General features: G+C 33.8%; 1 long non-coding RNA gene across 2 annotated transcripts in view; it reads left to right on the top strand.

The window, feature by feature from the left end:
- Nucleotides 1-7,673, top strand: part of LOC141574227 (uncharacterized) — a 280,600-nt gene extending 272,927 nt beyond the window's left edge. For both annotated transcript variants that reach the window (XR_012501070.1, XR_012501069.1), the window contains exon 2: nt 697-7,673. This is a non-coding gene — a long non-coding RNA (uncharacterized LOC141574227). The remainder of the gene's footprint in view (nt 1-696) is intronic.
- The last annotated feature ends 9,997 nt before the right edge of the window (nt 7,674-17,670 follow it).

Raw genomic sequence — 17,670 nt, 5'->3', positions numbered from 1 at the left:
TAGAAAACAAATACAAAACAATGATAATTAACTGAACCAATAATTGCATTACATATGGGTAGTCTATACGCAACAAGGAAAAGGTAGAGATATTCAGGCTGCATAAAAGAAGTATGACCTAACTATGAAGTGTCTATAAAAACTAACTTCAAATATAAAGAATAAAACAGTTTAAAGTAAAAGGATGGATAACTATATATAATGCTAATGCTATTCAAAAGAATATATTAGCACTGAACAAAGTAGACTTCGAAGCAAAGGACAATACCAGGGACAAAGAAAGCCATTTAATAATGAAAAAAGGTCAACCTTAAATAGGACAAAATAACCCTAAATGTCTAGGAAACTAAAGGTAAGATACTTGAAGTAAAAACTGACAGAACTTCATAAAGAAATATACTAATTCACAATTACAGTCAGTGATTTCAATTCCTGTTCGCTAATAAATAATAGAGTGATAGGCAGAAAATCAGTAATAATATAAAAGATATAAAAATACCATTGACTACAGTATCAAAATATGAAATGCTTGGGAATAAAATTGACAAAAGAATGTGCAAGGCATACATACTGAAAGCAAAAAATCATGTAAGAGAGAAATTTAAAAAGATGTTTAACAAATTGGGAAATATACCATATTCATGGGTTGAAAGACTCAAATTTCTAAAATGTTAATTCTCTCCATTTGATCTATAGGTTCAACAAAGCCCAACTAAAATTCCAGCAACTGTCTGTTACAGAAATTTACAAGATGATTGTAAAATTCATATGGGAAAGAATGCAGAATACTGAACAGTTTGTAAAAGAAGATCAAACTTGGACTCGATTATCCAGAATATACGGACTTCTCATACATCAAGTAAACACACGACCTCCATTAAAAATTTTTGAAGTGACAGTTAACCCAAGAAAACATAAGCATGATAAATAAGCATATTAAAAATGTTCAATATCATAAGTAATTAGGGAAATGCAATTAAAACTGGAGTGAGATACCACTACACACCTATTAGAATGACTAGCCATTCTAAGTGCTAGTCAAGATGTGTAGAAACTAAAACTTTCATACGTTTCTGGTGTCAATGTAAAATAGTACAATTAAATTGTGAAACAGCAGGATAGTTCCTTAAAAAGTTAAATATACTCCTAATATATGATCTTGCCATTCTACTTCTAGTTATTTACCTGAAGTATATGAAAGCATCTGGGTATACAAAGACACGTAAATGATTGTCCATGACAACTTTCTTTGCAATATCTAAAAATTAGAAACAACCCTAAGGATCAACGGGTAACTGAATTCATAAATTCAGGAATATTGATATAATGTAGTACTACTCAGCAATAAGAAATGGACTACTGATATTCAAGAACATTGGTGAAACTCAAGATGGTTATGCCGAGTATAAGAAGCCAGATTTTAAACAGAGTACATACTATAAGACTGTTTATGTAAAAATCTAGGGAAGTCAAACTAATCTATAGTGATAGAAGGTACATCAGCGTATGTTGGAGAACCCAGGCTGTGGAAAGCACATGTGAAAGGGGAAAGTAACTGATTATAAAGGTACCTGAGGAAACTCCTGGGGTGATGGATATGTTCTCTACATGGATTGCAGTCATGATTTCACTGGTGTGCACATACATCACTTTTATCAAATTGATAAAGCACTTTTAATATGTACTGCTCATTGTATGTTAATTATATTCCAAAAATGGGAAAAAAGAAAAAAAAAAGAACAATGGAATGATTGATTAGTAACTCTTGAGTCCTAGGAAAGACATTTACTACTATATTGTAAATGTGTAGCTACTACATTAAGTGGAAGTTTATAATGTTAATTTTAGCTACTGTCTTGTTTGGTCACATGTATTTTAGTTCCATCTTTGAGAAAATTTCTCTTTTTTCAATTTTGAGTGTTTTAATTTACCGAATGTTTACTTCATTGTGTAGGGAATCCTCTGAACTTTTCTTCTCATCAAATTCAAACTCCATCTCATTTATTTTGATTTCATAGGTTTCAATTGCATTTTAATTCTACACACTGAGCTGGGAGTATAAAGTCTACAGGAAAATATTTTGTTCAACCAATGGCTTTTGTACAGGTGGAAGTGATTTAAAAAATGTTCTATAAAAGATTTTGAGAGAGGTCATCATAATCAGAGGATTATTGTATTCTCAATTATTATTCAGCCTGTACCATGTGGAATTAGCCATATACTAAGAGAAAGCAGGCTGTTTCTGCTTGCTTCCTGACATTGGAATGGTCTGACATTTGACATCTTGCCATTTGCCAAGAAAATTCTTAGCTGCAAAGTTTGTCTTTTAGCATTTTACTGACTGAGACCTAAAGTTAAATCTAATAACTTATCTTCTGAGTGTCATTCTATATCTCTTTGAGACTTGTTTGAACTTCTGTTTTTTCTTCTTTCAAACATATACCAGGTAAACATAATTTTATCTTTTAACATATGTGGGAGCAATGCCAGTAAAAAATTCTTGTGAATAAGGGACTTATTGAGTCTGAAGGGTAGAGTGTTAGTACATGAAAGATCAGAACATTAAAATTGATACCCTTTAAATTCAAAATTTTATTAAAATAAACTGTATTGTCACTAAATGGAGTTGGTGTTGAAGAAGTCTGAATATTATCATGGGCATGCAGTTCTTTAACAGGAGAGGATCCTAAAGTTGTCTATATGGCTGATGAAAATCATCCATTTCATAATATTAATGATAGCTCCCACTGAAAGCCTACTATGTACAAGTCAACTGGCCTGAACTCTTTATAGATCTCATATCATTGAATCCTTTTTAAAGTTTTGTTTATAAACTCATTGTATAGTGAGAATAGGGTGGAAACTAAGAGAACTTCTTGCCCAAGATGTTTCATAGGCTCACAAAGTATTAAGTAGTTGTGGAATTAATAATTTTCATATAAAACATTTCAATAATTTTGAGAAGTTATAAGTGAACAATTCAGGTAAAATTTTCAAAGAAAATATGTGCAGATATTTAATTATCACTGGGCAATTATCTTATTGCTGGTATTCCAGTTGTAAGGCCTGTGTAACAAATTACCTTAAAAGTTTATGGCATAAAACCACCAATCCTCATGCTAATGGATTCTGTGGCTTATGAAGTCAAACAGGACACAGTAAAGACAGTTTTTCTTTGTTTCTGTCCAGAACCTCAGCTGGAGAACACGAGTGCTGGGGGCAGGAATCACATGTGAGATCACTGAGTCACAGGTACAGCAGTTGACAACGGCAGTCCGCTGAGACCTTAGCTGAAGCTAGTAGCCAGAGCATATACAGTCTCTCTATGTGGGCTGGCCCTTTCCTCTTAGCATGGAGTCTGGGTTCCAGGGAGAAATAGAGCTAGAGATGATAGAGACTTAGAGCTATGGAGAACTAGGGAGAGCAAGAGAGAGAGTGAGCAAGCAAGAGAGAAACAGAAATACAGAACTGTATCTTTTATGATTTAGCTTCAAATTCACATAGCATCACTTCTGTAAGTCTCTTCCTTGGCCTCTATGCAGAGTCTGCTAACTTCTCTCCAAGTCAGCGTTCTTCTATTCTTCCTGGGCATCCTAACTTCCTTCCAGTAAGATGTGAACCTTGTGACTGACGTATAGCTAATGGAATGTGAGGAAAAGACAGGTACACCTCTTGAAGAATTAGCCGTTAAAACCTTTATGACCACTACACCTTGTTCTAATCCCCTTCCAAGCTGGAATATGTTAAACCTGAGGTGACTCTGAAGTAACATGAGAATGATGGCTAACTTTCCATCATCTTTGGGCCCTCAGTAACTGCACTGAGGAGGACAACCCCACTAACTTTGAAGCTCACCCACTATTACTATGAGAAGAAATTAACTTCTATTCTGTTTGATCCACCATATACTTTGATCTATTTTCTATAATATACTCTATCACACATAGCCAGCATAGTAACTGGTTAAGGAGTTGAGACTAACTAAATATTTTGGATTGAATAAATACCTTTTATGCAATTGTCAACATTATACATAACAATTAAAACCTGTGGACATTCCTACTATAGTTACAAATATAACAAAAGTGACATCTTTTGATGGTATTGCTTAAAATTGCTCTGAAAATTCTAACAAAGAAAAAGAGAAATTAAATATATACTTATTGGAAAGGAAGAAGGACAAAATAATAAGTGTATAATAGGATTACTTAGAAAAATCAATGAAAGAAATAAATAAAACTAAGAGTACAATGAGATAGCTTTTAAAAATAAATATCAAAATTTGATAGCTGTTCTACAAATATGTAAACTTATCAGAAAACATAAATTAATACAAATTAAACCTATTTTATTCATACTAAAAATAAAATTTTAAACATGTAGGGATAAACTTTAATAAGAATAGTTCTTTAAAAAGAATTATTAGAAAAATAGTATCCAGAGCATATTTTAATGTCTATCAAAATAGTATCAGAGCGTATGTTAAAAGATAATTTTAAAAACCTTAAGAGCACAAGAAATTGTAATAAAGTCAGATATGCACTATATTCCTATGTGAGATGACTTATGAGTATGATGCTTATTTTACACAAATCAATTTGTAAAGTAAATGCAATTGGTGTCAAGTCAGTACATCTAGCAATTTGAGTTATCAAGGAAATTTTAAAAATAAAATGGAATAAAATATAAGTAATATGCAGAACATAAGAGCTTACAACTTAGTAGAGGGAAAAGTTAGTGCAAAGTATTTATTTCTATAGTTTGTGGAAAGAAAACAATGAAAAATTTTATATAGATATTTAAAACCAGTTATTATTTTGCTATAAAACTCCTTAAAACCAAAGTAGTAGCAATTATATAGAGACACACACAAGTACACAAGGTTCTGGGATATGACACAGAATGAAGTGTATAGGGAGGTGTTGCTAAAAATGAAGCTGAGAGTTACTTTCTACAGAGATATTATGGAGAAAATATTCACTTTATACTCAAAGGCACTCAAGGTTTAGCTTTGTAAAGATTTTTAGGAATCTGTAGGTCTGTCCTTTGAGAGTTTTGCAGTGATAAGGAATGCCATAGCTGTTAAGAACACAGGAAGAAGTACACTGTGAATTCATTTATTTTACTTTATATTAAAATCTTAATTTATCAAAAATTTGTGTTAAAGTAGATTTTATTTTTCTAAAATTTTAAAGATGGCTTAAATTTGTAAATCTATATTTAAAAGCGAAAATTTACATTAAAAGAGTCATTCACATTTCTCAGAATGGTAAACTGCAGTCCTGTAAGGTAAAGGAGAAAGTCAAGGTCCTATTACAAGGCAGAACAAGGGGAGAGGAAAAAAATTCTGCTAAATGAGCTGTAGCTCTACCCACGCTGAGAAGTGGTAGAAGGAAAAATGCTCTTTGATTCTTGGAAAGATATGCTATTAAGCCACTAAGTTTATTTCTTTAAGGTATATCTTAGCAAGACCAAAATTGTGTCATTTTTCTTTCCAGTGGTTAATTTATATAGTTCAGAAACCTACTAAACAAACAAACAAACTTTGATCCTAAAAGCAAGGAGAATCGGCAATACAGAATAATTTAGGGACTATTCCTCTAATTCGGTGAAGGTTTATAGGTATGTACACAGCCCCATGTGTAATCCAAAGACCTTGCACAGAGCATCTGTAAATGATGTCTCAAGCAAGAGAAGAAATATTCCTATATTACATATAAAGGCTTAAAAACATTTTTTTTATATTAACTGACAGATGTAAAAGTTGCACAGGTAAACTCTACTGAACCATTTAGTACATTTTACTGAAGCATTCTAATTACCACTTAATAACTACTCTTAAAATTTAATTTGTCAAAGGTAAGTAATACTGTTTATGTGATACCTGGAGAGAAATTTTGAGTGTGGATCAATTTCCTTTATTTGCTAGAATAAAAATACTTTCATTGACCGTGAAGACATGCTCTTGGATTGGGAGAATCAGTATTGTTAAAATGGTCACACTACCCGAGGCAATCTACAGATTTCATGCAATCTCTATCAAATTACCCAGGATATATTTCACAGAACTAAAACAAATCATAATAAAATTTATATGGAACCATCAAAGACCTAGAATTGCCAAAGCATTACTGAAGAGAAAGAAAGAGGCTGGAGGAATAACTCTCCCAGACTTCAGACAATACTACACAGCTACAGTCATCAAGACAGGATGGTATTGGTACAAAAACAGACATATAGACCAATGGAACAGAATAGAGAGCCCAGAAATGAACCCACAAACTTTTGGTCAACTCATCTTCGACAAAGGAGGCAAGAATATACAATGGAATAAAGACAGTCTCTTCAGCAAATGGTGTTGGGAAAACTGGACAGCAGCATGTAAAGCAATGAAGCCTGAACACTCCCTTACACCATACACAAAAATAAACTCAAAATGGATCAAAGACTTAAACATAAGACAAGATACAATAAACCTCCTAGAAAAAAATATAGGCAAAACATTACCTCACATACATCTCAAAAATGTTCTCCTAGAACAGTCTACTCAAGCAATAGAAATAAAAGCAAAAATAAACAAATGGGACCTAATTAAACTTACAAGCTTTTGCACAGCAAAGGAACCATAAGTAAAACGAAAAGACAACCTATGGAATGGGAGAAAATTTTTGCAAATGAAACCAACAAAGGCTTGATCTCCAGAATATATAAGCAGCTCATACGACTTAATAAGAAACAACCAAACAACCCAATCCAAAAATAAGCAAAAGACCTAAACAAGCAATTCTCAAAGGAAGAAATACAAATGATCAATAGGCACGTGAAAAAAAATGTTCAATATCACCTCACACCAGTCAGAATGGTCATCATTCAAAAATCCACAAATGACAAACACTGGCGAGGCTGTGAGAAAGGGGAACCCTCCTACACTGCTGGTGGGAATGCAGTTTGGTGCAGCCACTGTGGAAAACAGTATGGAGATTCCTCAAAAGACTAGGAATAGACTTAGCATATGACCCAGGAATCCTGCTTCTGGGCATATATCAAGAAGGAACCCTACTTCAAAATGACACCTGCACCCCAATGTTGACAGCAGCACTATTTACAATAGCCAAGACACGGAAACAGCCTAAATGTCCGTGAACAGATGACTGGATAAAGAAGAGGTGGTATATTTATACAATGGAATACTACTCAGCCATAAAAACTGACAACATAATGCCATTTGCAGCAACATGGATGCTCCTGGAGAATGTCATTCTAAGTGAAGTAAGCCAGAAAGAGAAAGAAAAATACCATATGAGATCGCTCATATGTGGAATCTAAATAAAACAAAAACAAAAACAAAAACAAACAAACAAAGCATAAATACAAAACAGAAACAGACTCATAGACATAGAATACAAACTTGTGGTTGCCAAGGGGACAGAGGTGGGAAGGGATAGATGGGATTTCAAAATTGTAGAATAGATAAACAAGATTATACTGTAAAGCACAGGGAAATATACACAAGATCTTATGGTAGCTCACAGAGAAAAAAATGTGACAATGAATATATATATGTTCATGTATAACTGAAAAATTGTGCTCTACACTGGAATTTGACACAACATTGTAAAATGATTATAAATTAATAAAAAATGTTAAAAAAAAAAGCGAAGAATACACCTAAAGATTCAGTCTGAAGCACTGTCAATAATCATACTTTCCCTGGTACCTTGATTTTTTCTATATTGTATAATGTTTACTTTTATTACATTTCCTTATCTGTGTCATTTCTTATTGGTATATTCACAGATGTTTTCTCACATGAAATAAAAGTCGGTGTAACAAAAATAATTTTAAGAATAATTTAAAAAATCTGGCTTTGATATAGCTTGGCTACTTAGTAGCTCTTGGATCGTGCACCTGACTTGAACTCTCTTAGCTTCACTTTCCCAGTTTACAAAATGAGAACTCTCAGTCTACCTCACAGTATTGTTATCAGGGTCTATTAGGATGACTGTTAGGAAATTGTTTTGTTAACTATAACATGCCGCATGATTACAAGTAAGTAGTAATATGTTCAATAGGGATTCTTTCCATATGACCTTGTGCCTGCAGCATCTCTCAGTGGTGTCCACATTGGTTGTGTTCATCCATCCACTGGCCCCTGGAGAGTCATGCCTGATACAACTTATTATTGTGCAGGCTCTGTTTCTGCTTTCATCAGCTTTGAAACTCTTGGCTCCAAATGGCAATTGCCTGCTCCATTGGTCTACCAAAAGATTGAGTTTCCTAGCAGTCAATGTCTATGTCTGTCTGAAATTCTTCCACAGTGAATCTTAGGAATGTTTCATCAATCTTCCCTGCTGAAAGTGATTCTGCTTTAGTCTAGGATACAGGAAGTGAGTGAATATCTTCCTGGCATTGAAGATGCACACACGTCCTGCCCAGAGGTCTGTGCTGCAGCCTGCGGAGTTGCAATATGGTCGAGCTGAATTCATTCTAAGAAACCATTCTAGCTGATCCTGGCAAGTTCATAAAGCCAAGCCTGGCATGTGCCATGTGCTAATTTATGATCTTCTTATGGGCTCATGATGCCTAATAGAGTGCTGATCTCACTGTGGATATTTAATTACAATTTTGGTTCCATTGGTAATTTGTGTAACAAATGATAAATATCAAGTTTCAGAAGACTTTGCCTTGGAGATAATAAAAGTAACGTATTTACTGAACACTTACTATGTCAGATATTTTAAAATATACTATATTTCACCACTTTTTACTCCTTTAGTATTACTACACAGGTTTTCTGATAACAAAACTTAGGCACATGGGGTTCAAGGAATCTGCCTCAAAGAGCTAGTAAAGAATGTACCCTGGATTTGCGGAGAGGACCTGCCTCTGAATTTGGGCTATTAAATCACTCCCCAATTATGCCTTCTAGCCATTTTGGTATCCTTGTCAGTGGAGAGATGTCTAAACACTGGACTGAATACTTGAGAAGGAAAAACTTCATACAAACCTCTCCTAATATATACTTTGGTAAGAGAGAATTAACAGTTCTACCCAGAGCTGTTTCTGGGATTATGAGTGTTGTATTTATGTGAGTGTGTTTGGGTGTATAAGTTGGGGCATTAAGACGTGCAATGCCACTTATTTTTTGAGGAAAGTTATCTCATTTTTTTTTTTGATGAAGGAGGTTAAAGTACATTAAAATAGCATAATAATGCAACCATTTAACCCACTAAAAAGTATCCTTTAGGGGAGTTTGATCACATGTTTAAGACAATTGGGAGAGGGCTCTCCCTTAATTTAGTAAGAGCAACAAGAAAAACTATGGGATTAAACAGTTTAACATCAGTTAACCTAACAGGCTGGGTATAAGGAGTTAAAATAACCTAGGTTAGTAACTCCCTGATGTCTGTGTAACATCAGGAGGAGTTACCGGAGTCCAGCGGCCATGGGAGCCTTGGAGTAACAGTCACAGCATAGAGTAAAGTAACCCTTTCCTGGGGCAGAAAATGGTGATAAGCAGTCATGTTACAAGGTTTTCCATGACACAACAGAGCAGTCATCAGTACCAGAAAAGAGGAAATGTAAAACTTATTTAGGATAATTAGTGAAAAACTTAGGACTCTATGAAAGAAGAGGAGAGAGAAATTGTGTTGGTTTTCTGATATCTCACAGCTAGTGTTCTCAACAGTAAAATCTATTTTTTATTTCCTTTTTTATATCTTATATTAACTGTATACAACTATCAAAATCCTTCCAGACTGAGAAACCAACATATATATCTATCTATATACAGAGAGATAGACACATATGTAAAAGGGAAAAAGGGAAACCTGTATGATATTTGATCTATTATTTGTTTTTGTATTGAGTTGGATTAATTCATCCAGCAACATGAAGCTACATTATAATCACACTTACTTATCCTGATGTTTAAGAATAATCTACCTGAGAAGACCTAAGTGTGCAATCTTTCATACAAGAGATAAATTGAGGGTAAAATTCCTGTTAAATCAATATTACTGACAACTAAACATGACTTTTAAAATATTTCTATTTCTTAACGATCTCAAAAATAATTCGGGACAAAAAGTATTCTTTTTGGATAGTAACCTATTTCTGCTTTTGTTGAAACTTATTTAAGGGTTATATAATCAATATTGTTTGTCTAGGTTTCTTACAAGATGATAAGTTAAAATGTGGTATTCTGACTCCATTATTTTCTCAAATTATCACCAAAGAGATAAAAAAGACGCAAGCATGTGACAAGCAACACAATTGCCTACATTCTTTGAAAAGGCATTTTTTTTCCTTCTGTAAATGTTTGTATACTTGGTCTTTTTCAAGTAGAAAGCACATAATAAGACATCTTCTTTGTTCAGAGGGAAAAAAATGGGTGAGGATAGCAAGAATTAGAAAGTCTGTCTTGACTTCCTGAATTCATATGGTAAGTAAAAACAATTCTTAATTTACTGATTTTCAAAATTGGGCAAGACTATGCCACTTGAGTATGAAAGGTAGAAGTTTCGAAGCTATTATCAAAACTTATAAACACAGTATTGAATCAGTTGCTCATGTGTATTGAATATCATTCCATGAAAATGCAAATTGTGCTTTAGTGGACTATAGAATGGAAAAGAAAAAAGGAGACAGTTGCCAAATCTATTAGAGTACATTAATCACTCTTAGTGGATTGTAATTCTTGAACAGTTTTACCATACAAGGTATGGATGAAGCAATCAAGGGAACTACCTTGTTTAATCCTTGATATCTACCATTATAGACTAAATTGTGTCCCCTCCAACTAATTGTGTCCCCTCCATAGTTTTAGAAGGATGGGTGTTAACTAGGAGTTGGGCTGTATTTAATGTTTGCTATAACTGTAAGTGCCAGAATGTAAGTTCATATTCCTCTCTTTGTCTCTTGTTATTTTGAGCTTCCTTAACAACTGCTCCTCAGAGAGACTCTGTTTTGCAGTCCTTTCAGCTGTATTCACTGGCATTATTCTGGACATCTAAGGTACGGGTGATGAGTACTATTCTATAATTTTATAATTAAATATAATTTTTGGTGGTGCTGTCTATCTGGGCTAAAATCCTCACAAGGAGTTAGACATCCATGCCATGTCCTGCCCTCCCCCTAACATCTCACCCCATAGTAAGACAGAAATGCTAGGGAGAAGTATTTCATAATATCTAATCTCTCTGTCCCTGGCCAGGGCCATGAGGGGATCTTTCTTGGCTCTTTACCATAAGAACTTGGTGGCATAAACCCCATAAAGGAGTCAGAGGAGTGAGCAGGGGATTGGGGATTAATATTGTAGCCCTCAGGAGTTTCTCATTCTCTACTGGTTAATATTAGACATCTAACAATTGGTCTAAGTTATTTAACTGTTCCCATCAGTTTATAGTTCCAGTGGCTTCTGTTCCAGGTAAGCAGATTCTTGGCTGTGACTCTCTGGTCTGTTTTTCCTTCTGGGGAGATGGTAGTTTGTTTTATGACCTCATTGATATTTGATTTGGTTTACCTTTTCTTGTCATAAATATGAAATTGATGGCCTTCCAGTTTCCTATGTATCAAAGCTGAAGTTCTTGTACTATTTTTAATTTTGAAGAATTTATACAAATACATATGTAGATAACATATAAATAATACAGCATGAAAAATCAAAGTAATACCCTTGTAGCTACCAGGCAATTTAAGGAAGATGGTGATACAATATTGTTGAAGCTTTGGGTATGCTTCTCCAGCAACTTCATGTCTGTTCCCTTCAGAGATAAACACTACCCTAACTTGTACCCTAAATTTGAATACTCTATCATTCTCTTGCTTGTATTCATAGTTTTACTATATATGTATATATCCCTAGCAATATATTTTGCTTGTGGTATTTGTCAGGAGACTGTATAGATAAACTATTTTGTAGATAAACTATTTTTCCTAAGAAATTTTTATATTTTATGACCTTGAGTGCTACCACTGAACTTCTTAATATAAAACCAGTGTTAAAAATGCACTGCTACTATTGAAATTTTATGTATAAATCCAGTGTTAAAAAATACACTGTAGTGAATACAAAAGTTACATTTAGTAAGTTTTAAAAATGTCAAAAATGTGTTTAATTATTGCTATGAAAATACTAGATTCACAGCATGGATTCTAGACAAAAAGGATATGCTTTAGTTTATAAGACAGTTTAACAAAATCAAAAACTAATTGCTACGATTATTTCTGTCTTCTGTTATACTGATATATTTTTCCCACTTAGTAATTATTTGTTTATATCCTGATATATTACTAATTAGGGAATTGCATAGTCCTTTATTTTCTACTAATGCATTTTATTTCATAACTAAAATTTTTCTTTTTACAATTTTGATAGCTTTGCTCTTCAATTTTGACCACACTCTCTCTGACAGGTACTTACATTTTACTCTCATACTCTTTCGAATCGTTAAGCATATCAGCAATGAGTTATTCCTTTCCATTTCACCTAGTTAATTATATCTCCTCTTTTGGATCATTACATTTGATTCTCTGGCCTTCCCTTATTCCACTGACCATTTATCTCCACCACTGCTTGCTTAATTCAAGCTCCCCAAATCTCTCCCCTCATTCCTTATAATAGCCTGCTATTTGGTTTACCTGCTTACACTCTTAACCCCTAAAATCCATTACTTCTGCAGAGGCAAAGTGATTTTTCTCAAAACAAATTTAAAAAAAAAAATCTTGTCTATGATTTAAATTTTCTGAAACTTTCCCAGCACATTTAGAACACATATCCTTACATTACCTGTCCATTACTTACTTCTCTGACTGCATTGCTTTCCAACAGTCCTTTACTGCTATAATCTAGTCCCATTAGCAGTACCTTTCTGCTCCTTCTTGAAGCCAATATAAGTCTTATTTTAAAGCCTTAAAACTAGCTTTTTATTTTAAAACCTTAAAACTACTTTTCATGAACAAAGTCAGGACTAACTGTGAAAACAAATCTATAGGACACAGCAAAAGTAATTCTAAGAGGAAATTTTATACCCATACAAAGCTATCTCAAAATTTAAAAAAAAATCTCAAGAACCTAATTTACCTATAAAGAACCTATAAAGAAGGAAAAACAAACAAAATCCAACATTAGTAGAGGAAAGAAATAAAGATTAGAGCAGAAATAAATGAAATAGAGACTAAGAAAATGATAGAAAAGACCAATGAAAGTAAGACCTGGTTCTTTGAAAAGATAAACAAAAATCATACACCTTTAGCCAGACTCATCAAGAAAAAAAAAAGGGTTCAAATCATTTATATCAGAAATGAAAAGAAAAAGTTACAACTGATATCACAGAAATACAAAGGCTCATAAAAGACTATTATGAACAAATATCTGCCAATAAAATTGACAACCTAGAAGAAATGGACAGATTCCTAGAAATGTACGATTTCCCAAGACTGCACTAGGAAGAAATAGAAATTATGAGCACATCAACTGCCAGTAATTAAACAAACAAACAAACAAACAAAAACTCCCAAAAACAGAAGTCCAGAACCAGATGGCTTCACTGGGGAATTCTATTAAACAATTAGAGAAGAGTTAACACCTGTATTTCTCAAAGTATTCCAAAAACTTGCAGAAGAATGAATGCTTCTGAACTCATTCTATAATGCCGGCATCACCCTGATACTAAAACCAGACACAGATATGACAAAAAAGGAAAATTACAGACCAATAGCAGTGATGAACACAGATGCAAAAAGATTCAATATCAGCAATCTGAATCCAACAATACTTCAAAATAATCATATGCCATGATCAATAGGATTTATCCCAGAGAGGAAACAAATTTTAATATCTGCAAATCAATGTCATAAACCATATTAACGAAGAATAAAAACCATATGATCATCTCAATAGATGCAGAAAAAGCCTTTGATAAAATTTAATATCCATTTATGATAAAAACACTCCAGAAAGTGGGTGTAGAGGGAACATACCTCAACATAATAAAGGCCATATATGACAAGTCCACAGCTAACATCACACTCAGTGATGAAAAGATGAAAGCATTTCCTCTAAAATCAGGAACAAGACAAGGATGTCCATCCTCACCACTTTCATTCAACACAGTATTAGAAGTTCTAGCCACATCAATCAGAAAAGAAAAAAAAAAGAAAAAAATAATCCAAGTTGGAAAGAAATTAGTAAAATTGTCATTGTTTGCTGATGACATGATACTATACATATAAAATCCTAAAGACACCACCAGAAAACTACTAGAGCTCATCAATGAATTAATATAGTTGCAGGACACAAAATTAATACACAGAAACCTGTTACATTTCTATACAGTAACAATAAACTCTCAGAAAGAGAAATTAAGGAAGTGACCTCATTCATAATAGCTTCAAAAGAATAAAATACCTAGGAGTAAGCCTACCTAAGGAGGTAAAAGACTTGTACTTAGAAAACTATGGCATTGATGAAAGAAACTGAAGACAACATGGAAAGATATACCATGTTTATGGACTGGAAGAATTAATTTTGTTAAAATGACCATACTATCCAATGGAACCTACAGATTCAAGGCAATCCCTATCAAAATACCAATGGCATTCTTCACAAACTAGAACCAATAATTTAAAAACTTGTATGGAAACACTACAGACCCCAAATGGCCAAAAGAACCTTGAGAAAGAAGAACAAAACTGGAGGAATTATGCTCCCTGACTTCAGACTATAGTATGAGATTACAGTAATTAAAACAGTATGATATTGGCACAAAACAGACACGTAGGTCAATGCAACAGAGTAGGGAACCCAGAAATAAACCCACATACTTACAATCAATCTATGACAAAGGAGGCAAGAATGTACAATGGAGAAAAGACAGTCCCTTCAACAAGTGGTGTTGGGAAAGCTGAACAGCAACATGTAAATGAATGAAATTAGAATACTTCCTCACACCATATAAAAAAAAACCCCGAAATGATTTAAATACCCAAATGTAAGACAGGACACCATAAAACTCTTAAGAGAAATCATAGGCAGAACACTCTTTGACATAAATTGTAGCAATATCTTTTTGGATCCTAAAACAAAGTCAATAAAAGTAAATATAAACTAATGGGACCCAATTAAACTTAAAAGCTTTTGCACAGTAAAGGGAACCTTGGAGAAAAATGAGAAGACAACTTACTGATAGGGAGAAATATATGCAAATGATATTAATGATAAGGGCTTAATATTCAAAATATATAAATAGCTCATACATCTGAATATCAAAAAACCCCCAAACAGACAACCCAATTGAAAAATGGGCAGAAGATCTGATATTTTTCTGAAGAAGACATACAGAATGCCAGCAGGCACATGAAAAGATTCTCAACATCATTATTTATCAGGAAAATGCAAATCAAAACCACAATAAGATATCACCTCACGCCGTCAGAATGGCTATTATCAAAAAAAAATGCAACTAACGAATATTGGGTAGAATGTGGAGAAAAGGGAACTCTCATACACTGTTGGTGGGAATATAAATTGGTGCAGCCACTGTGGAAAACAGTATGAAGTCTCTAAAACTGAAAATAGAACCACCATATGACCCAGCAATTCTGCTTCTGGGTGTCTATCTGAAAAAATAAAACGAAAACACTAATTCAAAAGATACATGCATCTCAACATTCACAACAGCATTATTTACAACTGTCAAGATATGGAAGCAACCTAAGTGTCCATCAACAAATAAATGAATATAGGAGATCTGATTATGGATAGATAGGCAGACAGACAGACAACTAGCTAGCTATTCAATGGAATACTACTCAACCACAGAAAGAATTAAATGCTGTCATTTGCAACAACATGGATGGACTTGGAGGGTATTATGCTAAGTGAAGTTAAATCAGACAGAGAAAGACAAATACTGTATATGATATCCTTTATATGTGGAATCTACAAAAAATACAACTAGTGAACATAACAAAAAAGAAATAAACTCACAAATATAGAGAACAAACCAGTGAGGAGAGGAAAGGGGGGGAGAGGCAAGATAAGGGTAGGTAAGAGTTACCAATTCCTATGTATAAAATAAATAAGTTAAAGGATATATATTACAGCACAGGGAATATATCCAATATTTTGTAATAAATAAAGATAAAATAAAACCTTTGAAAATTGTTTATTACTATTTTGTACCTCTGAAAACTCACGTAATATTCTACATCAAATACACCTCAATAAACATTTTTTAAATACAAGAAATAAATATATTTGTATACCTATTTTCATACATATGAATATATTTATAATATATATGTAATATGTATATGGTATCTCTCTCCATCACTCTATCTTTCCGTATATATGTTAGATGTTATATCTCTGGAGAACCCATACTAATACAGATTTTTAATCTCAAGGGTGGTTCTAGAGGAACAGAATTTTATAGATGAACTTTCAGAATTGGTTTTGGGTTTTTGGAATTGACTCTGAAATCTGACTAGGTTTAAGAACACAAATGACTCTATTTCCAGTATTGGAGAGAGCACCAATAATCCATGGTTTAATCAGTCAACAATGGTTTGCAAAATATCTCCACTGGATACTCTCATCAACCACTTATAAGAAGCAAGGAACTGGGTGACCGTGTATGTGATACTTTTGAACACTTTTTTTTAAAAACCTAACAAAAATAATGAGATTGGCTGGCTGTTTCTATGTCACTGGCAAAGTGGAGAAAGGAAAAGATGATCCCAAACACCAAAAAAAACCCCTGAAATCTTCTGAGTACCCTGAAAGAGACCCATGTTTCCTTGAATTAAGATGAGGCTAGGTCTTGAGGATTACCAAAAAAAAAAAAAAAAAAAAGTATAGCATTATTCTTTCTCTCAGTCTTCTCCAAAGGGACCTACAGTCTTTTGCCAGGATAACTTTGTATTGTGGAAATGGAAATAATCACATATTTCAGGGACTACTGGACATTGGATCTGAACTGACAATTCCAGCAGACCTAAAACATCACTGTAGTCCAATAGCCAGAGTAGGGGCTTCTGGAGGGCAAAGGATCAATGGAGTTTTAGCTCAGGTCCATTTGACAGTGGGCCTGGTGGTTCTCTGAACATATTCTATGGCTATTTCCCTATTTCCAGAATGCATAATTAGAATAGATATACTAAGCAGATTGCAGAATTCCCTCATTGGTTCATTGACCTATGGAGTAAGGGCTATTATAGTGGGAAAGGCCAAGTTGAAGCCAACTAAACTGCCTCTACCTAGGAAAACAGTAAATCAAAAGCAATAGTACATTCCTGGAGGGAGTTCAGAGATTAGCGGCACTATCAAGGACTTGAAAGATCAATGGGTCATGATTCTTACTATCCTTCCACAAATAAGAAGGAATTCCTATCTGCGTGATATGTCTTCTATCCTCTTCCATTCCATCTGCCTAAAAGACATTCATCCTCTCCTGCCTGCAGATCCATAGTGGATCTATACCATTGGCTTTCCTGGGTCTCCAGCTTGCAGGCTACAGATAATTGGGACTTTCCAGTCTCTATATCCAAGTGAACCAATTCCTTATAGTCAATCAATCAATCAATCAATCAGTCACTATCTCTCCCCCTATCCCTACATCTCCCAGGCTAATATACCTGTAGTTTTGGATAAAAAAAAAGAGGCAA

Source organism: Camelus bactrianus, chromosome 2 (genome assembly GCF_048773025.1).
Source record: "Camelus bactrianus isolate YW-2024 breed Bactrian camel chromosome 2, ASM4877302v1, whole genome shotgun sequence".
NCBI classification, from domain to species: domain Eukaryota; kingdom Metazoa; phylum Chordata; class Mammalia; order Artiodactyla; family Camelidae; genus Camelus; species Camelus bactrianus.
The sequence above is the reverse complement of the archived record's forward strand: the minus strand, read 5'-3'. Positions and strand labels throughout refer to the sequence as shown.